Here is a 27,434-nt window from a genome sequence, read left to right as displayed (position 1 = left end):
GCCAAGATTTCTGATAATTAAGAGGCCACGATTCATGAATATATTATTTCTCCCCCACCCACCCCAAATGTCATGCACACATAGACACACAGAGTGCAGAAAAATCTGCTAAACTGTTTCCAGCCTCAAATGGCGTTTACAAAGTTAGTATGAGTAAGACACAAACAACCCTTTCTGAGATTGGTGAGCTCAAACAAGTAGTGCTATCACCCATGAGTCATGACCAGTCCCATTGCAATCAGTGGGACTTCTTGTGCGTGTAAATGCTCACCAGTATGAGTAAGGGTTGCTTAATCTACTGAATGAAAGGAACGCCAGCTTGTTTACTACTATTACTATTTGTCTTTCTTTGACCTAGAAGCCAGCGTGCCACCCTGCTAGACATATGACAAAGAAAGGGTTCCTGAGGAGCTTTCAATCTAAGTATAAGAAGAGAGGCAGGCGGATATAAGGAGAGCACAAGGAAACAAGAAGATGGTATTGGTCAGCATGACAGGCGCAGCTCAGCCCGCTGTTGTTGAACTGCCTATAAAGGATTTTGGTGATGGAGAGGGGAGGAATTTCTTATCCTCTGCCAAGTTTTCTGCAACTGCTTTATTCAGCAGTTCTCCAAATAATCTGCTGCATTAGAAGGAAATGGTTGTGACAAGCTGCTTCTCCTGTGAATCGGCCTTCCGGATCTAGAGGATGACACACCGACAAGCTGCTGAGTTGGTTGTCTGGTTCCTAGGGGAGAATCAAGCTCTATCCCATTTGTAGCATCTGCTTCAAAAGAAGGATATGGTGAATATTTTATTCATCAGAGCTGGAGGTCTCCTATCTCTAGAGGGCAGGAGTTTGCTGATTTCCTTATACCAGGCACGTATTGCTGATGCAAAGGGGAAAGATGAGGCGGCCATGTTTCTGTCTCACCAGTTTCTCCATTTTCCTACGCACTTGATCCTTTGGCAGAAAGGCTCCATCACTTGGGAACACTTTTCTTCCACAAGAATGTTCAATACTCGGACACAGTTTGATCCTTCTGAAATATACAGGACTTTATCACCACTTCAAATGACTACTAATGGAGGGTTCTTCCCATTCAGATTTAATTATGCCCTCGGTGGGCGAGACCAAGTTCCTTCTCATTGCCAGAGGGAAAGTGTCTAGTCACCAAGGGCACAGGGTCAAATAGCCTGTGCCAAATTCTCTCCTCCGTGATTCACAATCTGACATTTGGGGCTGTGATTTGGGAAGTTCCCCGTCCTTCACTGGGGGCAGTGGAAGAGTAGGATTCTGCAGAGGAATTCATTTCCCTGTGACATCTCCTGAACTCTTCCTTGCATTCTTCTGGTGGAATTTTTACATCTTCTGGGGATTTCTAGTTGAAAATATCTGAGAATGCTAGATGTTTTCTCATAGATAAAGTCTTCCTTCCTGATCTCCTCTAAAATTTTCTGGGAGAGTTTCCTTGGCAGGAAGTAATGCTCTCTCAGATCCTATTACTCTTTGTGAGGGCTCAGACTAAGCAGGCTCAGGAGGAACTATCAGCAGGAGCAATAGAGTCTCATTTCCCAAAGGCCATTTAAGGACCTTTGGAGTCAGACCTACTCACGGCCCCTGTGCTGGGAAGGGCAGCAGAATGTCAACAATTGGAGGTCCCATTCAGTGTAGGGATGGCTCTCTGGTGGAACCAATCTGCAGATGAAAAGAAAGGTCCTACTTCACCCTTATTCCTATAATTTGATTATTTTCTTTTTGCAGCTCTTTGTGGAGTGTATTACAATCATATCTGCAAAGGTTAAACGTTGGAAAGTGTGAGAATACGGTATTGGATAACGTGAGCTCCAAAAAGCCACAACGGAAGCTGTAAAAAAAATCTTCACAAAGTGGATTGCTCACCCCTCCATTATATTACATACTTCCATTTTTTGCCAAAAAGGAAGAAAGAAATAGTGCCAACAGCTCTTTTGTGCAAAGCAATCTTTTTACATTAGCTTCCGAAGCTAACTTAAAAAGCAATCACAATACGTTTTGAGGCAAACTAACTTGTTCTCACGCTCATATAATTCTGTGCCCTGTAGAAGTGGAATATGAGCCCAGTCCAAAGCACAGTGAACTCAATGGGGAATATTTTCATGGACTTCAATGGGCCTTGGATTCAGCCCTCTCTGTTCTTTTGTACAAGTCGAAAATGGCAAGTCAATCTCATGGTGATAATGTTCCTGGAGCAGACATCTCTAGAGCATAACTCACATGTCTACTCTTTTACCCCGTGCTTCTTGTGCATCTCCCAAACTTTTACCTCTGTGTGCCTCAATCTCCCCATCTAAAAATGTGGATAATGTTACTTACCTCCTTTGTAAAGTGCCTGGAGATCTACTAATGAAAAATGCTATATAAAAGCTAGATACAATAGTTATTACTACTGCTCTCTTTATTATCTACCTCCCACTCTTGCTTTCACACCATACGTGATACTGATCCCTAACCCTGGAACAGTTCCCTCTCCTGCGGAAACATGCTCTTCTTCTCTCATCCTTCAAATCCTACTTCTTCCAGGAATACCTACCACAGTCTCTTCCTCCTCATTTCTGTCTCCACACCCTACCGTTCCTGAACCTTTATACCTTTGTTTGGCTTACATGTCTAAGAGCCAGATCCTACAAACCCTTACTCAGAGAACTAATCCCATTGACTGTCACAGGGCTATATTCATAGAATCATAGGACTGGAAGGGACCTTCAGAGGTCATCTAGTCCAGTCCCTTGCACTCAAGGCAGGAGAAGTATTACCTAGACCCAGGAGCGGTGCCAGGGTTTCTGACGCCCTAGGCGGACGGCCATTTCGCCGCCCCTCGCAGGTCCGGTGCACCTACTGCAGTCATGCCGGCGGACAGTCCGCTGCTGGAAAGGGTCCGGTGGAGCTGCCGCAGTGATGCCGGCAGGTGGTCCGCTGGTCTAAAGGCTCCGGTGGACCTGCCGCAGGCATGACTGCGGTAGGTCCGCCGAAGCCTTTAGAGCAGCCCACCGTCCGCCGAAAACCTGCAGCAGCTCCACCGGAGCCTTTCCAGCAGCGGACCGTCCACTGGCATGACTGCGGTAGGTCCACCGGACCCGCGTGCCGCCCCCCTCGGCAAAATAGCGCCCCTCCCAAATTCTGGCGCCATAGGCCATTGCCTAGGTCACCTAAATGGTAGCGCCGGCCCTGCCTAGACCAGGCAACCTTTCAGAAGTGCTGTGCCGAGTCTTCATTTATTCATTCTAATTTAAGGTTTCACGTGCCAGTAATACATTTTAACATTTTTAGAAGGTCTCTTTCTATAAGTCTATAATATATAACTAAACTATTGCTGTATGTAAAGTAAATAAGGCTTTTAAAATGTTTAAAAAACTTCATTTAAAATTAAATTAAAATGCAGAGCCCCCCAGACTGGTGGCCAGGACCCAGGCAGTGAGACTGCCACTGAAAATCAGCTTGCGTGCCGTCTTTGGCACCCGTGCCATAGGTTGCCTACCCCTGACCTAGACCATTCCTGACAGGGGTTTGTCTAACGTGCTCTTAAAAATCTCCAGTGATGGAGATTCCACAACCTCCCTAGGCAATTTATTCCAGTGTTTAACCACTCTCACAGCTAGGAAGTTTTTTCTAATGTCCAACCTAAACCTCCCTTGCTACAATTTAAGCCCATTGCTTCTTGTCCTAGCCTCAGAGGTTAAGAAAAAAACATTTTCCTTCCTCCTCCTTGTAACAACCTTCTACATACTTGAAAATTGTTACCATGCCCTCGCTCAGTCTTTTCTTTTCCAGACTAACTCTATTTTCAGCTGGTGTAAAATGGTGTAGGCTTCACTGAAAATCTGGTCCATAAAGAATTTGGCCCTTAGGTGATAAAGCTTTGTAAGCAGAGAAAGCTTCTCATTATATACTTGTAAAGAGGCATGCATATTTATAATGTTAAGAAGGTGATTTTTAATAAATTCTGTAATGATTATTATGAAAAAATAACTAAGAAATGGTGGGGAGATGGGAATTTACTGCAAAATGTTCACAAGATCTCAATGAATTCCTATTTGTGAGTGTGATTTATAAGACCACAGGCATAGCAGGTAGGACACAGCTATAATATGATGCTAAACAGCTTAGACTTGGATTGCTTTGTGGCTGGAAAGACAGTCTCAACAGAAATCTTGCTCTGCCGCACAAACACATGAACACATACTGTATGTAACAGCCCTCTAGATGCCACTGTGATCCAGCTGTCCCTTCACTAACCAATGCCTTTACAGCGATATCTGATAGCTGGATCCCTTGCAGTTATAATGAATTCAGAGTTAATGACATTGACCACTGGGTCCAGTAAAGAATCTGAATGCCAAGCTATTTCTCTGCCCCCTCCTCAACCAGTGTGGGCTTTTCTGGTACAATGAACACATGTCAAAGATTCAACATTCCCTCCCAGGATAACTGCAGACAAAACCCCATGATGCATAATTAGGCATGTGTTTTAACCCAAGTGGATTAGTAATCACAAACTTCTGTATCTGAAGTACAGATATTTGACAAAAAAAAATCCTCTCTGCTCAGAACTGTGCTGAAAGTGGTAACTCTAAAACCTTTTTGCTTGGGCCAAAGCTTTAAGTCCTTAAGTCACACACATCTCCTGGCCCTATTTCTAAGTGTGCTAAATTATTATCAGAAATTATTTGTGTTACCCCAGCACACAGGGGCCTCAGCCATGGACCAGGACCCCACTGTGCTGGGTGCTGGAGAAACACAGAACACACAGATGGTCCCTTCTCCAAACAGATTACGATCTAAGTAAATACCTTGGTTTTGTGATGCTGACAAATGGAGACAAAGATGAAATTACTAAACTCATTTGCACTGGTGACTGGGATCTAAGATTTGAATTGAGTTGAACGGATGGAACATTTATCCACTAGCACAACCACCCCCAAGCAATGCAGGATTTGGCACTCTGTGTTCAAGTTATCAGGCTACCACTCAGTTGCATGATTTAGGGGACGGGTGCAGAAAAGGGGGACATACCCAGGGTTTTATTGCACTTTGATGATCCCTGGCTGCTGCAACAGCCTCTTAGGACCATTAGCACAAATCAAAGCAGACTTTAGATTGCTCTTACTTACGCTGGAAGACCAGGATCAGTGCATAGCCAACACAGGATCAGGGGAATGCAAAGGTGATCTTTTCACACCCCTACCCTCTGAAATGAGCTGCAACATATGGTCCCAGCAGCAGTCAAGTACTGTGACCCTTGTGTACAATAGATAGACTTGCACGGTCTCAGCTCGGCAAAAACAGAGAACTAGCCAGTATCAAAATGTGAATATAAGGTTGTAGAAAATACTGTCTGATGTGTTGTATTAGTTGAGAACTGTAATGTGAGTTTGGAATGAGGATGACCTTGTAATGATACGCAGAAAGGGGTCGCATGTGCCATCTTAATATTGGCATTTCCTGACCTCTAGGGGCTTAGCTACGCAACCTGAACATATATTACATCAAAAAATAATCACAGGCCATAGTTGGACTTCACGTACACTATGACACACCTCTGACTGTAATGGGCTATCACAAGTGTGAGGACAGGCTTTGGTGCTTAGTGAAGAAACGGCCAAGTGACCCAAAACCACTTGTTTCGCAACATATATCAGACCTGTCAGAAAAGCCTAAAAATGACTGGTGATCCAGTTGTTCATCTTTGGAGAGGAGCAGGGGAAATTGTCTGGTTATTTTATGAATTCAACCTTTGAATGTTTAGTTAAGACTTGAACCTGGCTCTGCTGAAAAATTGCAGTGATATGAATTTAAAACGACCAACCTCTGACATATGAGTGCAGAAACATGCACTACACTGAGAAGATTATCTATCAGGGATGTGGTTTGAAGGCGAAGAAACTGCATGTAACTGTCTTTTCAGATAAATTCTGTAACTGTCTATACTGATAAGACCACAGGTCGGAGTGATGGGTCAGCTCAGTAGTTCTAATGGGATTGTGCTGTGTCCATGGTTCAATTGGCAAGGTGATGAGATGCAATAGGTTTTTGAATTAGGACATACCACAGGAAGGGTGACTTGATATAGAGAGAGATGCTACCTATCTCCCTTCTGTGCTACCGCAGGGAAAATTTCTTCTCTATGATCCACGCTCTGAGTTAACTTCAGGGAAAATACTGCAGATTTGCACCAAAGTAAGTGAAAGGAGAATCAAGCCCTTTTAATATTTAATATTTAATTCTACATTTCCAGTGATCACATTCATTTTTAAATTATCTTATACTACCACTTCCACACACTGGTAGCTTTGTACCAAGAATATTTTGCCGAGAATTCAAGACTGACTTTTTCTTATTTCCATATGCTCTGTGTTAAACATATGCTATACTTTATATTTAAAACTAGCACCACTATATAGATATATATAACATCTTCATTATCAAAAGCTTCTGTGTCCTCATTGTAAGGGATGGGGAGAAAGAAACTTGAAGATAACTTAATGATGTAAAACTAACGTTTAATAGCTCTGGAGAAAACACTGCAGAGTGGAGCACTTAATTGATTGGTCTCCATAGGAATGCTATTTGATTCAGAGATGATTTCTGAGCTTATCTGCCAGTTGTTCTCACTCTTTAATTTTAATGTATTTCATTTTAGGGAGGTGGGAAAATCCAAGTTCTCCAGGTTTTGTAACAATTTTTTAAACCAATTTAGGTAAACCAGTTTAAAATTCAGTGTAGACACTCTTATTTTAAAAGTGGTTTATTTTGATTTAGCATAAACCTGTTCCTAATCTTCTTAAGTTAAATTGATATAAATCAAGTTTATATCAATCTAAGAATATCTCCACAGTGTCTGACACCAGTTTAAACTAAACTGCTTTTAAATCACAACTTTAGTGAAACTGGTGGAACCTTCCCTGAAGAAAAGCCCTTAAATGAATGGACTGTATTTACCTGAAAAAGGGAACCTGAGGGCTAATCTTAAATTGCAAATTTCTCTGTATCACTCATTTGCTTTTGGAAAAATGTCACCACCACCTAAATATCAGGAAAAAATGAAACTTAGGAGACTGAATAATATATAGACAGACAGACTTAAAATTCTACCAACCATACTTGGTATTTCCTTCACTGCAGAGTAAGTTCCACTGAATAACATTGAGTTCCTGTTAAAATGACAATAGATATAGAAGGTCTCCCTGAAAAGGAACTATGTGGTTTTGCTGTAAAAGGGAAGACAGGTAGGATTTTGCAGGGCTGGGCAGTGGATACACAAGTCCTTAACAAGACAGAGTCCAAGTTATCTGTTACATCAAATTGAAGGCAATGCATCAAGAATGTATACAATAAATTGTGGTAGGGATGTTCAATCCACATCAGCCCTGATGGAGTTATGGGAGAGCAGATAGGGCTAATTAAGCTTATAGGCCACACCTGGCTTGACTGAAAATGACCAATGGCTGATAAAGTCCAGTTGTGGGGAGAAGCTGGCTAAGGTATAAAGCCAGGAAGTTTGCAACAGAAAGAGCAAGCAGTGTGGAAGCTGGAAGCCACTCTCTGGTCTTGGGGAAAGGAGTAAATCCAGGGAGAGATAGAAGCCCTAGGATCCTGGCCCAGAGGGAAGGTTTTACCCAGAAGGGTGGAGAAGAAAGCATGTGGGAGGAGTGGGAAGCAGCCCAGGGAAAGAGCAGTGAGGTTAGAGATTGTGGACACCTTGGTGGCTGATAGTAGGTCTCCTGGGTTGGAACCCCGGTGTAGTGTGAAGGCTTGGGTTTCTACACCAGACACTGGGAAGTGGCACAGGATTATGGGAGACGACAACTGAACAGCTGGTATGAAGGGACTTTGATATCCTGGAAGTGGGGAACTACATAGCGACCTAGATGAAGGGCTGAATCACGAAGAGGAAGAGCATTCAGAGTCACAGACCGAGAGAGAAGCCATGGGACAAGTGAATGACAGAAGCGGGTGCCAGACTGGACGAGAGCTGATTCCCCAAACACAGCCACAAGGAGAAGCCCTAAGTGAGTGAACTCCATGACATAAATACTTCCCCCTTAAACTGCAGTTTATTTTTATTTAAGGCCTTGCCAATACATTCCTTCTTTAAAATATGGGGATGGGGAATTTGCTTACACTGCATGTTAAAAAGAAATAGATTCTTGTCTCTAGATAAAGGCTAAAGAGTACAGCTGATTTTATCAGCAGCTGAAGTGAGGGACACCAGCTGCTGATGTTCAGTGCTCCGGTGCACCTTCTTCCCTGAGTTCCATTAGTGTCAGCAGCAAGCAAAAAGCTCTGGGTACCATCTTTACTCTCTCTCTCTCTCTTTTTTTATTTTTTGAGTGCACTTCCAGATAAATGCCAGTCATTTGGCTAGGGCTGACTCACAGAAGGTACAGCAGGCACAGATGGTACTAATGCATAAATGTAATCTAGCAAAAGGATGCCAACGCCAACCCAGAAAAGGTTCCAAATAGCTGTAGTGCACTTACAGGAATACAGTGATTGGCAAGGTTAAAACTGAGATTTGCAAGAGCTTACTGTTCCCAAATCAACAATAGACATTCTAAAACAAATGAGCATATTTATTTATTAATTTATAAAGTGCACCTAATACCAAGGTCTCTGGGCATATGTACAGTACTGAAAAAAAATTACACAGATCATATTGATCAATGTCAAAAAGGAAAAAAAAAAAAAAAAAAAAAAAAAAGCAAAGAGGGGCTCTCTCTTTACCAAAACACACTAATTGTCCTTACACAGCAGCCTGAAGGTCAATGGAACCAGGCTGTATCAGATTAGTGAGAGAGGTTAATTCCAGGGAAGAAGGCTCTCCACCAAGAATGACCTGTCCACTTCAAACCTAAGGACTGTGAGTATCTCAGCAGACCTCACCTGTGGCAATGATTCCTATTGGAAAAGGCAGTATTTTGGAAAGCAAGGACCCAACACTTGTAGGACTTTCAATGTCAACTCCCTGAGTTCCTTCCAGAAGACAGGAAACCAGTATAATTGTTGGGGGACATATCTGATATGATTCTTGTGGCTAACACTTCCAAGTATGGGGCAGCATATTTTGTACAAGGAGAGCTTCTGAACAGTCTTCAAAGACAGCACTGTAGAGATACTACCAGTGGGGGTAATCCATACGGCAATAATGCAGTTCTGTTCTCATTTACACTGGCTTTACACTACCCTGTGTAAAGTTACTCCCGGTTTACACTGGGGAAAGTGAGACAAGAAGCAGGCCCTAAAAGTGAATGGGCAATGATAATTTTGGTGGTGTCAAATCCAACGGTACGTCTATACTACCCACTGGATCAGCGGGTAGTGATTGATCTATTGGGGATTGACTGATCACGTCTAGTGTAGACATGATAAAATCGATACCCGATCACTCTGTCGTTGACTCCAGAACTCCACCATGGGGAGAGGTGGAAGCAGAGTCAACGGGGGAGTGGCAACGGTTGACTCACTGCCGTCCTCACGGCCAGGTAAATTGACCTAAGATACACTGACTTCAGCTACGCTTTTTGTGTAGCTGAAGTTGCGTATCTTAGGTCAACCCTCCTCCCTAGTGTAGACTTAGCCCAAGAGAATTGGTATCAAATGCCACCAGATGAAGATAAGAAAGTTGCTGTTAGTCACCTAGGAAGCCGGGGGAACCCAGATGCAAAAGCACCACTGAATTGTGAACCTCTTGGGAAAGGGGTGGGGAGCAAACCCCTGAACAACAGGTGCGGAGACCATCCCCAGCTGCTTATCAGAATGACTTCTGTCTTTTCTGGACTGAACTCAGATGGCTTGGTTTCACCTAAGACTCACCTAATTCAGTCAGGTACTCAGCAGCCACCAACTATGTCTTGATATATATATTTATGCAACTAGTCCCACTGACATGAATAGGATTCTACATTGGTGAAGGAATCTGGATTAGCAGTTTCCAAAGCAAGATTAGGGCCTTAGTTATCTGGCTTCTCCCTTGCTAAAGAAGACTCTGATAAACATCAGTAGAGAAGAGAAAAATCCTTATAAAAGTGTTTAAAATAATAGTAACAGCGTTAAAAGTAACAGTAACGATCAGGGCATTCTGTTTAAAGAGAGCTGTCTGAGAAACTGGAATGTTTATTAATAAAGAAACTGAAAGAGGAACAAGTTGATAATGTCCCTATCCAAAAATATTATAGTATCTTAAAACTGAAAAGATTTAAAAAAAAAAGTGTGCTAAATTGAATCTGGTGAATGTAGGTAAGGAAGCAGTTTGTAGTTTATACTGTAAACACCAAGTGTTCTGGCCATTGCTATGGCAACTACTTTGTTATACACCACTGTAAACTGTGAAAATGTATGGCCTCAATGGACGTCAAAGTACATACTCTCCTTGTTTTAATTGTTTTTAGATGCTTTTCCTGAGTATTTAAATTTTGCATGTTTGAGGGGAACATCCCTTTACCCATTAAGGATGTATCAATATTTTATTTTTTATGAAATGACTAGTAATTTAGAACTTGTCCTCTGAAATTAGCCAACAAATTATCACAGCAAGGTTTAGAAGTAAAAAGCAATGACGTGTGCACAATTATCTTCTAAAGCTGGAGACACATACACATTTAAGCATTAATTTAATTCTAATCCAGGTAGATTGGTGACTTTTAAAAACATCAGCTACACGTTGCTCCTGGGGATGAAAGCTATTTTCAACTGAAACCATAATAAAATTGAAGTTTTTAATTTTTTTAAAACAAATATGACTATAAAAATACACCTGCAAACATGATATATGGGTCAAATTACAATTATAATACTCAGCAAAACTCTTTTCACCAATTGATTTTTAAAGTACATCACAAAGCTGATCATCATCATTCTTTTTGACAGACAAAGTGAAGCACCAAAAATTTGCCCATGATCACATCTGGAGCCATGAAAGAGCTGGAAATACAACCCACTTCTCCTGAGTCACAGTCCCATGTTCAACCAACTGGACTATGCACCATTCGCTGCATTTTGTATTTCAGCGTCCTCTGTCTATTCTCCTCAATTGATGTCATTTGCCCAACTGACTTAACAATGAGGTAATAATTTAAATTCAGAAAGTTTTGTCTATAACCCTTCAAGTTTTGTTCAAAATCTTTGAAGTAGTATCCAAAATGTAATTTACTATAGATCTAATCCTGATGCCCTTTCAAATGCAACTCCCACAAAATTCACTGGGAGTGATATGCACCGAGTGGCATACGGGATCAGGATATACACAACTTACAACCACTCATTAGAACGAAGCAAAAAGTAATCATATTTAATTAGGAAATTGTCGAGTGCCAACTGGGGTAAAAATATTTACTGGCCGCCTGACTTTTCAGCAAGCTCGATAATGCTGAAATGCACTGTGCACTTTCTCATTCATTAGCTATTTAAAAAACAAAACAGTTAAGCACTGGTCTTGTAATTCATGATAATGCACCAGCTTCTAAGGCCCTTGATGTGAATGGGAATTGTATATGCCTTTAACAGAGGGCAGGAAATTATTCACAAATAAAGAGGGTGGTTTGCTTTTTGAGTCTGGGACTTTGCTAAATAATAATACAAATGCCAAGGGGGCCATATCCTCCTTGTCCTGATTCAAGATTTTGGTTCTGTCTACTGAAACCCTAATTATTCTACAAAGGTATAAACTGAGAGAACAAGGGCAAAATCTTTCAGTCAATAGAATTAATGTTGGCTTCAGTGGGATTTGGACTCAGTAAGACTTGCTGAAATCAATGAGGTGCAAAGCTCACAGATACTTCTAGTTAGAAAATACCCTTCGATGTGGTAAGTGTAGAAGAAGTAAATAAAGCAAATGAGAGATAAGTAAAGTTGCTAGAGAGGGACTAGATGGTCAATCTCTATGCTATGATATCCAAGGGCGAAATTTTCCCTCAAATTAAAGACTTTTAATAATTCCCATGCAGTGTTTGCAACCCAAATACTTCAGCTTCATGCTAAGTGTACGAGAAGCCTACAGAGACACTAACTAGAAACATCAACAAACAAATGTGAAGCAACAGATTTTCAAAGGAACTTCAAGGAGTTAAATGAAAAGAGCTTTGGGAGCCTAACTCTTTTAATCACGGCCTCAATTTTACTGAACTAAAATACCCAGGTGTGCTGTGAGCAAGTATATTCTTCTGCAATGCTAGACCAAATTTACAAAGATTGATTCTTCTCTCTCGCTCACAGCTGTGTAAGCCAGGAGTAACTCCACTGAAGCCAGTGAAATTATTCTGGTGTAAAATAAGCATAAGTCAGATCAGAATCAACTCCACAGTACTTACTTTGCTTCTGTCTAGGTGAGATCAGCACACCATGTTACATACCATATGTGCTGCAATACCTATACACACGGGGAGGAGTTAAGGACAGATTGTCAGCCTTAATTGGAGTAAGCTGTCCAAACAGAGATGTGCTTGCATGTTTGAAAGTCTGCCACTTGGACATTAAAACCATCACTTGCCAGAACCCCTATTCTCCCAAAGGGTAGCACAGATTAAACTCAAATCATGAGGTTAATGTGGAAAGAAATATTTTTGGTGATGACTACAAGAGACAGGCTTTTTAGAAAAGGTCTCACAATAAACATCTGACTTTAGCACACAAAAAAAAAGAAAAGAAAAAAAAAAGCTCTCTCATTTTTCCATTATAAAGGCCACACTATGGGTTTTGGCAATTTCTGCAAAACATCTGGGGGGCATAAACACAGGATTCATTAATCGGCACATCCTATACAAAATATTGACAAAAAATTGAATTCTGTGAGAAGTGGGGATGCAAGAGAATTGCATCACGAGGAAAGTCTGAATTTCAACTTCAGAACAATTTAAAATCCTTCTTAAGAGACACATCCTGACCCCTTACCCCCTTAAACCAAGACTGATCAAAAGCTTTAGCTGAATCCAAGTCCATGTTACTTTTGCTAAGAGAAATGCTATACTTTTGCTGAGTGTATCCACATCGCCATCAGATCCCAAAAAAGAATTGGCTTGAATTTCTGCTACGAAAATACAGCCTTTGGTGGCAGAAATTCAATACAGTCAGAAGTGAAATTAATGGGTAACAGTGGAGGAAAACCAAACCAAACTCATTTTTCTTTATGGAAAACATGGATTTACACACTTTATTGATGGTAGCATTTGATATTTTTGGAAAGCTTAGTATAACCTACTAATTTACTTGGAGAAAACCTTCTATAATCTGAGCAACATTTAGTGTGGCTGGAATGTCAGCAACCAGGAAAAGATGGAAAACGTTTGGAGAAAGCACTGGGTCAGATACTGCTGATCATATAGCCACGTCAGACCTTTGAAGAACAACATAGGGCAAAACAGCCCAATTTGCTCTCCAAAAGTCATTATGATTCATTGCTCTAAGTGGCAGAGGTGTTTATTAGGGGATTATTCTGGCATTAATAACTCCATTGTTGTAATGTGTCATTTTGATGTTTCTTACCTACGGTAAATAATAATAGCAACAATGATTATGATAACAAGTGACTAGAATATTTTTGTGAAGTATTGAGGTTTCCTCTGCACTCACACTTACTTGAATGTGTTGTTATTATGAACAGTTTACAGGGGCAAAAGGTGAGAGTGGACTTACTATGAGCTGCAGCAAAAAGAAGACACTCACCCTTCAGCGCAGGCCAGTAATGTCTTTAGAAGACCATGAATGAATTTGCTATAGACCACTGAGTTAAAGCATCTTGTTTGGTATAACAGGTGGGTTGATGCCTTGACAGGAAAAAATACACTACACATGACAAATGCACTATTTATCTCAATCTCAGCTGTGTCATCAAACTGGTGTCATACTTCATCTCTTTCAGCAACAGACAAAGTGAATGAATCACTGGAGACATGTGCTTAAGACTTTTTGACAACACATTTGATATAAATTCTTCAACAAAATGTGTTGAGGTGTCCAAAATATTTTAATTTTCTTGCAAGTACATGTTTTGACAATAATGACTAATTTGAGGCACAGTCAATTAAAAAAAATGTTGCAAGGATGTTTCAAAAGTAAAAGGGTTTAATTTAAATATTTCATAAATCACAAAGCAAATCCATAGAACGTCTGTTGTTACGTTTGGGTTTTATGGAAAAAAGTTCAATCACAATCAAAACTCAAATATCTTGTAATTATTACTTAATCAGTAAATATTTCAAACAATAGCTGTTAGGACGTCAAAGTCTTGTATGCACGCCAACCTTCTCTCAAGAGGAAGGAATCGCCCTGTAACTGGCTTTCACTGTGAGCAATTATTAAATTCTCTCATTTCAAATGTGATGCAGTGAAAGCAAAGGAAAGCATTTTTCTGTCTATCAAATCTATTGTGTTTGTGTTGCCTATGTCTTATTTGGAGGGAATGGTTCAAAACTCCCACTGTATGGAGTCACTGCTCCACCAAAAACACTCAAGTCTGGATCTGCCATTTTGGTATTTAAAATAACAGATTATCAAATTAAATGTATGCCAGCCTTAAGCAACCATCCTCATCAAAGGGACAATCAGAAAATAGTTGCTTAATAGAGATGGTTATGAAATCAAATAAAATTGTACCGAAAATCACACTTTACAATGGTGGCTTAAAACAGAGCTTGCCTATTAGAGATGCAGGTTTCTGTGTATTTTAAATGCTTTACTGTTTTTCCTCGATAGGGCAACTAAGGTGTAGTTTATTGGACGTTTTGTAAGTACATATTGTACATGGAGCCTTTTTAAAAACATCAGACTAGAGGCTCAAATTATATGCATATATGTATACCCCAAATTTAAAAAAAAAACAGTAAGAGGATTTTAAAAATGCCATCGTAGCTAAACAACAGAGTAAAAGAGGCGGTTAGACACAAAAAGACGTCTTTTAAAAATTGGAAGTCAAATCCCACTGAGGAAAAGAGAAAGGAACATAAACGCTGTCAAGTCAAGTGTAAAAATATAATTAGGCAGGCCAAAAAACACATGAAGAGCAACTAGCAAAAGACAGAAAAAAAAAAACCTAACAGGAAAATTATTTTTAAACACATCAGAAGCAGGAAGCCTGCCAAATAATCAGTGGGGCCACTGGACAATCGAGGCACTAAAGGAGCACTCAAAGAAGACAAGGCCATTGTGGAGAAGCTAAATGAATTCTTTGCATCAGTCTTCACTGCAGAGGATGGAGAATAGGTCCATCAATGGCTATTAGCCATGGTGGTCAGGAACACAACCTATGCTCTGGGTTTCTCTACACCTCTGACTGCCAGAAGCTGGAACAGGACAACAGGGGATGGATCACTCGATAAATTGCCTTGTTCTGTTCATTTCTTCTGCAGCATCTGCCACCAGTCGCTGTTGGAAGACAGAATACTGGGCTAGATGGACCACTGGCCATACTGGATCAGACCAGTTCTTATGAGGTTACCTCTAGAAAAACAATGAAAATGTACTAAGCTAGAATGCAAAGTTATTTTATTGGCTGCCAACAAACTCTCTTCCAAGTTAGTGCTCTTGGGTTGAGGACTCAGTTGTTTTGTGGGCAGGTGTTTGAAGTTGGAAAGGCGGGAGCTGTTTTTCAGCTAGGGCTTCTCACCCTGTAGGATCCAACATCATCATTGCAGTCTAATGTAGATTATTTTCCCTGTAAACGCTGGCTGAAGGGAAGTAGCATAAACTATTTTATGACAAATGATTGGCTATAAAACATTCATAACATATACGTGAATCAAGATGGAGATTCTTTCTGTGAAACAAGAACAGGATCAAGATTACCATGCTGGAATAATCTGCTTTCCCCACTTCTATCTGTTCAGCAGCCATGCTGCTCACCCTAGGCTGTTAGGATCTCTTTGAGCTGTTGGACCCTTGGCCAGGAAATCCTAGTGAAACAGAGCCTCTTGGGTCAGCAAGTTCCATATTGATGGGCAGAGGTTGTCTATAGTGAACTGGGATTTCTAGAACCAGTAAGGAATTGGGACTCAGGTATGCTATTCCTTTCTCAAAACTGATTATTATTCCAAGTGTCAGGTTGCATTTCTGGTAACTGACAACAAAACCACATGCCCCAAGCATGCCCAGTGCGAATCCTGAGGTAGGCTTTGCACTCTGATAGTCAACATCCTCATAAGGATGTTCTACAGAAGTGGACATAGGTCTATTCATTCCCTTCTTTAGAAGTTGGTGGTTTCCTTGACCTTAGTAAATATTCTGGGTGCTGCTACAAAGCTGAATTGTGAATTCAGTAGTCTAGAATTCAGGAGTCAAACAAAATGTCTCTTTGATACATGCTCCAGTGCTTTACTCATGGATATTTTTTTGCCTCAGAATGCACAATTACTATGATTGCACATGCATATTTTTTGCCCTAAAGTGTAGTAATGTAATACCAGATGTGAAATTATGCACATGCATTTTTCTAAAATCAGGTCTGCATTGTTCATTCTAATACATTGATTAAGACAGTTTTTAACATATATTTTATTATCCCAACTACTAATTAAAATAATGGAAAATGTACTTATGAATTACTAAAGAAATCTAAAGTGCCTTACGCATTGAAAAACTTTATAAATTCCAGCCACAAAATGTACCAGTGCAAACTAGGAATGTATAAGATGTCATGAATTTGTGATTCTTTTCAGAAAAAGAAAGTTGGTTTCCCCACGTGAGCACTCATGTTGTAAGTGGGACTGACCTCGTTGGCTTCACTGGGGTTGTGCTCATTTCAACCAGGGTTGAATTTGGCCTTGAGTGTCTGCCTTCACTCTGAATGGCCTAGTTTTTGAATGACAATCTTAATGATCAGTAATCAAAGACAAGACTTTCCAAACCTGGGGCCCATAGTTAGACTCCATGATTAGGCTCCTAAGTAAGTGGTTTGGTTTTCAAAACTGCTGAGCACCCAGCAGCATCTAGAGAGAGCAATAAAAATCAAGTTGCTTTTTAAATATGGATTTAGGAATCTAACTTCAGGCAACTACTTTTTTAAAATCCTGGCCAAAGTTTTCCAGTTTTTGACAGCATTAAAAAAAGAAACTGGTTGAACTGTAAAAGGAAAGTGTCCGGGAGTATATAGTGGGGTTCCAAAAATGTCCCGGGGGCAGGGGCAGCTCTATGGTCTGTATGTGAAGAATTTGACCAGTGCTACTATGTAGCATTTCTGTCCTTATATGGCCTCTGACTCTTCAGCACTCCCTTCTGGGCATGCCCAACCACAGCTGGGACTGAGAGAGCAGCTGAGTAGCCGTTCAGAGACCATCTCCTGTGTCTTATGAAGCATTTTTCCTGAGTTGTGCTCACCCATGTTTGTTTATTTTAAACAAGGGTGACCAGATGTCCCAATTTTGGGATCTTTTTTTTATATAGGCTCCTATTACCCCCCACCTCTTTTTCACACTTGCTGTATGGTCACTGTATTTTAAACTCAATTTTACACTGTGTCTGTTAAACTGAGTTGTCCTTTCTACAACGTTATCATCTCCGTTTCAACTGCATCTAAGATGAGGGTCACTGACCATGATTGTCAGAGTCTGTGGGAGAGGCTGGAACCTTTATTGAGAATTCTAACTCCTCAGCATACAGCTGGTGTTCCCTGGCCTGAGCCCAGGATAGCTAAAAGGCCACCTAATGCTCTGGGGTAAAGACCGTGTTCAACAACTTCATTCCTCTGGCACAATGAAATCCTCTAGTCTGCAATAAAGATAAAACTTGTCCATGAGGGAGACAACTTTCTCAGGGGTTGGTCTGAGATTATGAAATGAACTTTCCCCAGGTAGTAGAGGACCATCACAAACCTTACTACTCCAAGTGAAAGAGACACTTCTTTGACTTTGATTTTTCTGAGATAAACACACAGCAACATGCGTATTAACTCCTGCCCCACCCTCCAAAAAAACCCAACAAAACAAAAAACACCCTACCTAAACATGACACCCCACTGCAGGGGGAGAGGATGAATGTCACATTTTGTTTGTTCTGATGCTAGTCACACAGCTTACTGCACAACTGGAAGGTTCTCAACTATTACAGTGGTGAATGTGGTATAAGAACCTACACTGAATAGAATAGCTGTAAGGTAGGATAATAAACTAAAATGTTTGTAGAAGGAATAGATTCTCAACATTAACATACAAATATTTATATATGTCTAAGAGAGATAAGTAGGAAATATTTTCATTTAAGCTTCACAATATTCTCATTTCAGCTGGCATTACAGATCAGGAAAAAATGCTGCTTGTCTCTGCCTTCCTTTTCCTTCCTCCTACAGACACCTGATTTGGCTACATCTAATTAAAAAGTGGCATAATCTTAATTAAGATTTTAATTCAGTAACCAAGTCTGAGAATCAATCACTGCAGAGTCGGTAGTGAGATTAAGAAAATACAGCTTCTGTTCCTCCTCTGTAATAGAGATAATTACCACTGATGAGTGAACCTCAGAAGCGAAATGGGTAAAAGTATCTTGCCTAATTTTGAACTCACTCAAGCATCAGAAGTTTGCAATTGGGCTGCAGCACTCCAGGCTCCAAGTTCCAGGCTGAAAACTGCTTTTCCTTCTTGGTCTGAAGTGGAGTAAGAACTCCAAAGACACTTCCCTGATATGAACTGGAGGCTGCCAGGCTGGCTGTGTTGGCTGTAGCAGGAATGGAGGAGGAAGAGGAAGAGGGAGAAATAATGGAGAGAAAGGGCACGTGTAGAATCAAGGAGAGAAAAAACCCTTTCCTAAGCCAAGAGGTGCTGGAAAAGGAGCAGAGGGTGGGAGAAAAGTTCGTTACTAAACAGAGATTGTTCAGCTGGTGTAAATCAACCTAGCCCTGCTGACTTCAACACAGCTATGTCAGTTTACATCAAATGTATGCCTGTGAACTTGATAAAGAGAACAGTGGATAACAAATTCTTTACTAAAGACAAGAGTTCTGTAAATGTCATGTGCACAACGACAGAGACATCGAATAGAAGACGCTCACTTTGCCACTGCTCATAGTGTCCTGCCATTCTTGGTGCTGTTCTGTGTTGCACCTGCTGTAAAGGACCAACACAAGATTTTAGAAAATGGAGCAATCATGTGTCTGTGCTCTTGAAAGTTTTGGAAAAGGCTTCAAGAGCTTCAATTTGTTAGTGGTCACTTACTAGCTGTGCCAAAGAGCTGCGGACGGCAAGTTAGAGGTTTGCTCATTCAGGCTGTCTAGGAAATTTCCCCTAAAACTGTCCACTGTTGCAGCCGCCAGTCCAGCCTCACCACAACATTTTAGGAAAAAACAATCCCAGCACAGACTAGCTCTAAGGCCTCATTGGGCAAAATGCAGAGGTGCCACACCCAAGGGAGAAGTCCTGGCGGAATTTAGAATTATTCCTGGAACTCCCCACTGCAAAAGAGGTGCTGTTACACCCCTTAGGATGTACAGCACACGCCTTCCTACGCTGGTCAGCTCTGCCTCATGTGTGTCCAGGTCCGGTGTCCCAGGTGTTCACAGAGTGAGTACTTGCTGCACCCCGGGGAGCGCAGGATTGCAATTGTTCCTACCACTGCACAGAATGGGTTCAGGCTCCTTATGCTCTCTCTTCACTCTTGCACACCTCTGGGTTGTGCACTTGTGTTCTGCATTTCCTTCTAAAGACAAAGGAGACAGGTGCTGAGACACCTGTTCTTTCCTGCCAGTCATTCTTCAATAGCCCAGTAACTCTACACAGACTTATACATTGCATGAAATCCAAAACGACTGTGAAGCTTGCAAAACCTTGAACTCCACCAGCATTATCCATCCCAAAGCAAAAAAGTTTGGATATATATTTTGGAGAAACAGCCCAAGTTTCACGATGCTTGTCTGAGCTATCCAAACCTCTGGCTCTGGTCTATTAAATTCAAATTGGAAATCTCACAAGAACAGACTCTCTCTTGACCTTTCTAGTCCCAGCCAAAACCCAGAAATGAAAAGTTGCATGAAACTGAAAAACAATTTTGAACCGATAACCAATTTTTTGACATACAAACAGTCTGCTGAAATGAGCCAGGAGGCAAGTGTGAAGTTCTAGTGGATTCTTATTTTATCCAAGCAAACTAACCTTTCCTTAGCAATTAGTACTAGTTATGAAAGCAACTATTAAACCTAAACCAATTAACATTTTCTTTCACAGCTTAGTAAGATGGAAGTAGGAGAGAAATAAGTAGAAATGAAATAAGGCAACTTTTTTGTAGGGTCTAAGGGAAAACAGTGTGCCTCTCATTTCTGCTTTTGGATCAAGCTAATTAACACTTGCCAGAGGCTTTGCGGAAATCTAACTTCCTTAGCAGGCTACTTGTACAAATCATCAGACATTTTACTTTAGAAAAGGTCTAAAAAATAGAAAACACAGTACTGGAAATTGACAATATGAAAAAAGAATGTATCTTCACTCTTCAGCCTAAGAGGAGTTTATCAAGCAAGCCATTCTCCACCTACACAGCACAACTTCCACAGAAAGCCCTCAGCCACAGATCCTGAGTCATCCTACAGAGGAATTAACAGTGTTAAAAAAGGAGAGAAAGTGGCTGCTTTATCCTAAATATTACTTCTTTGTTATTCAGGGTGCTTAATATATTGAGCACTGTACAGGAATAATTACTCCTATTACAATCATAAAAAAATTATTAAATCACAGGAACATTAAAAAAAATGCTGCCGTAGGAGAAAAAGTTCAGAGTTTTACAATATTGCACTTCAAAGCCAGTCAAAAAAAAAAAAGGAAAAGGAAAAAGAAAAGGCGGGGGGAGGGGAAATGAACAGTCCTGTTAAAATAGAGACTTGATGTGACTAAGTACTGCACAAAATTATATCTTCTCCCCAGAAGTGACAAATTTAAAACATCTTGATCAAGGAGATAAAAATTTGCACTTCTGTGAATGTCGCAAAGGCAAGAGAACTAGAAGCTTGAAAAAGCATCACACACGACTATGGTACATACATAAGCCTTTAGCACAATATGGGATACATTTGCAGTTTAATTTCAATAGGCCGTTAAGCTCTTAAACACATTAAGCATAGCCACCACTGCTGGCAGAATCTTTCATGTCTTTGATTCTACCTCTTAGTGCATGCTGCTCTCTCCCCAGATTTGAGGCCCCACTGAGAAGTATTACTTGCAGTCAGCCTGCAATTCACTCACACTAGCCTGAATACACAGTAGTTCTTTTCCTCCAGGGGAAAGGTGTTTTCATGTTTTTATTTTATACATTTTTATATATTGCCATATCTGACTCTTTTTTTCATTTAAACTTTTCAATTTTTAAAGAAGCATCTTAAAACCCTGCTTTTTCTTGCTGTCTTCTCCCAACTATCTGAAAAACCGGGCTAAATGTTGTGCTTTAGACATTGCATTATTGACACCTATGCTGCTTCAGCATCACTCCCGTACATCTCTTATTTTTTCTCTTCCCGATGGTGTCTCATCATCTCTTTCCATGACAGGGTTCTACACTACTGTTTTGCTGATTATCAATTACAGCTGTCTGGCAGCCATCTCATGGTTCCAACCTTCACAGATATTTAAACTATTTCTTAGATCCCCTATTGTATCACAAAGCCCGATCCTTTCCCATTTCTGCACATGGCTCTGGAGATCATAAGGTTAGCAAACTGGGCCCCCCCTGTCTGTTCTCAGGGCAGACTTCTGAAGCACTAGTAAGGAAGCCACATTTAGGATCTAATGCTCCTCTCTGCTATGGTGAGGGGAGCAAAGGAAAGCAAAAAGGCAAGAGAAGGCTAAAAAATCAACAGAAAGGAGTTGGACACGTTTCATATTATTTTGAAGATTAACAGGCATGAGAAAAAAGGACCCTGGACTATTATGTTTCGATGTTTTTGCCTGTTGCAAATATGTCCAATATAACACAAATAGGCAAGTCAGCAATAATTAATTATTTGAATATCTTTGCCCCCTGCAGAATCTATTCAAATATGGGTGAAGAGGAAAGTTAGGTTAAATCTGGTTTACTTCTCACAGCCGTATCTAAGACTGAGATCTATACCATCAAGGCAGCCCACTGAAAATTAGAGGAAGGAAGAGCGTTATCAAATATGCCAAAGCTACTTTTTTTGCGCATATAGGAATAATCACAGGAAACATGACCCCCTATAAAAAACTTATCTCATTTCCACTAGGATGCTGTAATAGTTTCTCATGAACTGCTTTGTATGAAGTTATGAACTAATATTACCAAGCTGAAACTGGAAAAAAAAATGTTGGATGAAATTACCAGGAAACAGGCTAGCGGCACCTCCATGCAGAGTGAAACAAATCCCTTCCCCTTTACCTGGCAGAATACCACAGCACAAATTAATTTTAATGTGCCACCTTCTTTAGTCAGTTTACATATGCCATTAAAACAGATTTTAAACTCAACCTACATGTAGCAAAATCTACAAAAAAGGAGCTCCACACCTGTAATGAATCACAAATTCAACAGACTTGAATCTCATTGAATTCTAAGCCAACAATGAAGCAACAAACAACAACTAAATACTTGGGGCAGGAAGGGAGAATTCAGCTAGAGATAACTACATTTCCTCTCTGTGACTGGACTCCCAGAAATACCTTTCTTCATCTATCACTGACCAAGCGATTGCATTCTTTTTCTTCGCTGCATTTTCAAAGGTGCTGACTTAAACTGAAATTGTGTGAAATGTGTACATCTGAGAAACAGGCTACTTATTTAGGCACCTAAGTTTAGGTATCCAAGTTTAAATGTTTTCTCTCAAATACACAAGAATGCACACAAACAGGCAAGCAACCTCCTTCCCAGAGTTAGCCAAGACAAGATTTTTAACACAGTTTTTCATCCACTGTCTCCCTACCCCTTCTAATTGTTGCTTTTTAGTTTTACAACCCTACATCTTGGACCTGATCTCTCACAGAAATCACTGGGAAATTGATCCAGAGGGAGAAGGATAAGATCCCCATGTGTAATGACTTTGATTTAGCTTTTAAAATAAATTCTTTAAGCGAACAGTAGCGTTGTCACCGAATACAGCAATTTTATTTTAAAACTGTATTTTTCTTCTGGAGTCACCATAGACACCGTTTCAGTTACACTTTATCTGTCTGTTGCATCACAAATCACTAGTTTTTTTTCTTTTCTTTGTTATCAAAAAATGAGCTAAATCAAGACCAGTGATGGCCTGATTTTCAGAGATGCTGAGCACTGACAAGTCCTGCTAGTTTACATTGGCGTTGTGGGTACATCTGTGGATGCTCCACACCTGTTTCCTTATAAACTAAAAATGAGAGTTAAATACGACATGATGCGCAGTAAATGGTTATTGAAAACCCCGGTCTCACCAGCAGTTTCTGTTTTAATATGGCTTTAACACCCCACCCCACACCTCCCACCCCCGCCTAGGATTACATTTTCCAAAAGATATGCTTGGAAGTAAGGAAGGTCACCAACTGCATGCCCAACTGGATATGCATTGTACGCACTGTAGCATTTTCAACAGGTGGCGCTTAAGGGCAAAGACATCACTGCATGGTTAAACAAGAGTACTGTAACAATGGACAGGAGGGGGGGAGGGGGGGTTATTCAGCTCAGTGTGCAATTGCATTTTCAACATAATTAGGTGCCTAATTGTGCGCCTCTGCTTAACTGATGTATTTGCACGTGTAAGTAATTACGGTTTATTTAAGAGCTCTGGGTGTATTGTTTAGTTTTCCAGTGTTACCGAAGGAGAGCTCGGAGTTTGAACCATCCAGAGTCTTTTGCTTAATTTTTATTTTAATTTAATTGGCCATTTAGCTTTTACCAAATTAAAGAGCAGAGCTGGCTGGGAAAATGAGAACATTCCAAAGCATGATATTTCATAATACCAAGCAGAAAGCAGTATAAATACCAGAGGCCAACCACTCTTCACAGGGGGAGCTGAAACTCACCCCTGAGGAGGGGGCCAGTACAAGGACTATATGCCATTTAAGGACCCCAAGTAGGACTTCAGTGTGAATATATTTTGTACTGGCCCCTGCACAGGACTAAGTGTCACACAACATGGAGCCTGTTCCAGCACCTATTAAAGTCAATGGGAGCCTTTCCATTTACGTCAATAGGTGCTACATTGGGGCTGTAAATGGTACGATTCTCATTTTAAAACATAAACACAATGAATACTTCACTGATCTGTCAGTGGCAGACCCCCAGCATGGGCCTGATCCTGCACCACTGAAGTCAATGAGAGATTTGCCACTGACTTTAAAGGATGCAGTGTCAGGCCCCATGTGCAAATACATGGAAGGTGGAGCATAACTTATCCAAAAAGAGACCGGTAACTGTGCTTTCGAAAGGAGATGGGGCTCTGAAATGGCCACGATCTTCAGCTGAGCAAGCCATCACAATCACCAAAGCCAGCATTGCCTTCAAAATCCTTCACAAAGCAGATACAACAGCAGCAAACTGATCTATTATTACACCGTACGGAAGCTTCTCTTTTTTAGTCTGCCAGTGTACTAGGATTGCAGCCAACCCAATATATAACATCAACAGCAGAATAGGCTTTACATTCAGGTACTCTGCCCTGCACTTAATTGAAAGAAATTGATAATGTGACAATTTATCATATTACTCAACATACATTTTAAATACCCGCTGTGAAAGGCCCAACAGTACTAAGCGTTGTTGTTCATTAACATTATGCCCAGATTTAAAAAAAAAAAAAAAAAGGGAAAAAGAAGAATACAGATTTTGCTTGTAACCTAAACTTCTTTTTACTTAAAGTTGATACATTTTGAAAATCCATTTTAATGGCTGAAATCTTAAGTGGAGTAAAACTGCCTTTTAACACAAAGCTGGCTTATTATGGACATCATAAAATTCTCAGGACAAGCAAAGCTAAACAGCAAGACAACCACACTCTTAATATAAACAGCAATGTGAAAATGTCTATTATTTTCCTTCAGTGAAACACTTTCTAAGCTACAGTATCCAATCATCCTTTACTGTGTATGATGTCAAAAACACTTACTGCACAAGCAGAGATCTGTGTTTCTTTTACCACAGACAATAAATCTTTAGTGTCTTCTCTTGATACGCATCACTCCACTTGATCTCAAGAGGCATTGTACGTCTCTTTCCCTCTCTCTCTTCTAACAAGGTCACTTTCCAGTGACTATACAACTTTTCCAGAATGTAGTGGCGTATCAATAATTAATATCCACTGGTAATTACCTCCTGAGCAGTGTTTTAAAACTCCAAATAAATGCTCTTTTCAAAACGATGGCTTGAAATTTCCATACAATACATTTGAATAGTACAGCTGGAAAGAATCAGGCTCACGCCTGGAGCCAAATTCACCACTGCAGTCAATGGTGTTGCATTCACTTATGCCAAAAGCCAGTCTGGTCCTTCTCCTCTACCCCACTGCCATTTTATTGCTTCTATGATACAAAGTTAATCCAAAATAAAAATAATTCAATCACCTATAAATATTCTGAATGGACAGCTGGGAATATTCACTTCCTCTCTCTTTTTCAGTACTAGGATACAGGTTCTATAGTCATAGTACTAGGAAAGCAGCATTATTAAGTAAAATGTCCCTCAGTTGCAGGCTCTACAGGATAAATAATGAATCACAATGGGAGTTATGTATCCTAAGCTGAAAGGCCCACTGAATACAGAATCTGATCCACTGTCACAATCACTGTGTCTTCTACTAGTATTTAGCTTATAATGCCAAGGTAACTTCCTGATCAGATAATCTCCTGTGAAAGTGATGTTTGAGGGGAACACAAAAATTTGCACCCAGGGACAGAGATATAGGATCAGACTATTTAAAACAATTCAAAGCTTCGCTGTTTTGCTGCTGAAGTTACAATTGTTTGGTCCAAACCTGAATCTACTGAAATGAATGGGAGACTTGCCACTGACTTCAGTGAAAGCAGGATCAAACCCAGAGAACCGCAGAAGTCTCAGTTGTTGGGGCCACCTGCACAAATTCTGAACTCATAAAGTAGACAAAGTCCTGAGCTTATCAGATGCAATTTGGGAAAGGTGTAAAACACATCAGGATCAGGAGTAAGACATTACCTATTTGAGGGATTAACAAATAAGAGATCTAGACTGGCCTTTTGCAGAGACTGCCCGACACAATATTCTGTTTCTCCATCCATGAACATATGTCTCCACAACAGAGATCTTGCTAGTCATGCAGCCAGACCATTAGCATCATTCATAGATATAACCAAAGGTTCTTCACAGACCAGTCACTAGGGTGTGGAAGAGCTCAATTGGACAGTCCTCGCTTACAGGCAGCCCCCAACCAGAAGCAAATACTCAACAGCAACCACAGACCATACAACAGAAACACTAACCCAGGAACCTATCTTTGCAACAAAGCCCGATGCCAACTCTGTCCACATATCTATTCAAGTGACACCATCATAGGACCTAATCACATTGCCACGCCATCAGGGGCTAGTTCACCTGCACATCTACCAAGGTGATATATGCCATCATGTGCCAGCAATGCCCCTCTGCCATGTACATTGGCCAAACCAGACAGTCTCTACGCAAAAGAATAAACAGACACAAATCTGACATCAGGAATCATAACATTCAAAAACCGTAGGAGAGCACTTCAATCTCTCTAATCACTCAGTGATAGACGTTAAGGTGGCAATTTTGCAACAGAAAAGCTTCAAAAACAGACTCCAAGGAGAAGCTGCTGAACTTGAATGAATATGCAAACTAGATACCATTATCTTAGGTTTGAAAAGAGACTGAGAATAGCTTGGTCATTACACTAATTGAATCTATTTCTCCATGTTAAAGTATACTCACACCTTCGTGTCAACTGTCTGAAATGGGCCATCTTGATTATCACTTCAAAAGTTTTTCTCCCCTGCTGATAATAGCTTCTCTTAATTAATTAGCTTCTTACAGATGGTATGGGTACTTTCACCTTTTCGTGTTCTATGTATGTATAAATATCTTCTTACTGTGTGTTCCATTCTATGCATCCGATGAAGTGGGCTGTAGCCCATGAAAGCTTATGCTCAAATAGATTTGTTAGTCTCTAAGGTGCCACAAGTACTCCTGTTCTTTTTGCTGATACAGACTAACACGGCTGCTACTCTGAAACCTAGAGCTAAATGAAGTATTTACCCTGTGGCAAAACCTAGACTACAAGGGGAAGAGGCGAAGGGGATGTTCCTTCAGGACCTGCACACTGAGAGCTGCCTTCTCCTTCCCAGCCACCTTCACAGAACCTTTGCTGTGGAGAGCACTGAATGGGTTCAGGGATATTAACATGGGATGCCGCAGGAGGAGGAGGCGGGATGAGGGTGGATGGACATGCTGTCTTCCACACTGCGAAGCAATCCCCCCACTTAACAACAACAACAAAAAATCAGCGGCCTTAACTTTTGTGTGGTCCCCCACACCCCACACCGAAGTGG

General features: G+C 40.6%; 1 protein-coding gene and 1 long non-coding RNA gene across 3 annotated transcripts in view; both read right to left on the bottom strand.

Moving 5' to 3' along the window:
* The window catches only part of ANTXR2 (ANTXR cell adhesion molecule 2), a 166,498-nt gene that overhangs the window by 20,289 nt on the left and 118,775 nt on the right, over nucleotides 1-27,434 (bottom strand). The gene's annotated exons all lie outside the window — the stretch shown is intronic.
* LOC115652716 lies at nucleotides 1,467-26,397 on the bottom strand. Its single transcript, XR_004000713.1, has 4 exons — nucleotides 26,271-26,397; nucleotides 7,785-7,790; nucleotides 7,066-7,073; nucleotides 1,467-1,478 (listed from the first exon to the last, which is right to left on the bottom strand). It is a non-coding gene; the product is annotated as an uncharacterized LOC115652716 (long non-coding RNA).

Source organism: Gopherus evgoodei, chromosome 5 (assembly GCF_007399415.2).
Source record: "Gopherus evgoodei ecotype Sinaloan lineage chromosome 5, rGopEvg1_v1.p, whole genome shotgun sequence".
Taxonomy (NCBI): Eukaryota; Metazoa; Chordata; order Testudines; family Testudinidae; genus Gopherus; species Gopherus evgoodei.
This window is presented reverse-complemented; position numbering and strand designations above follow the sequence as displayed.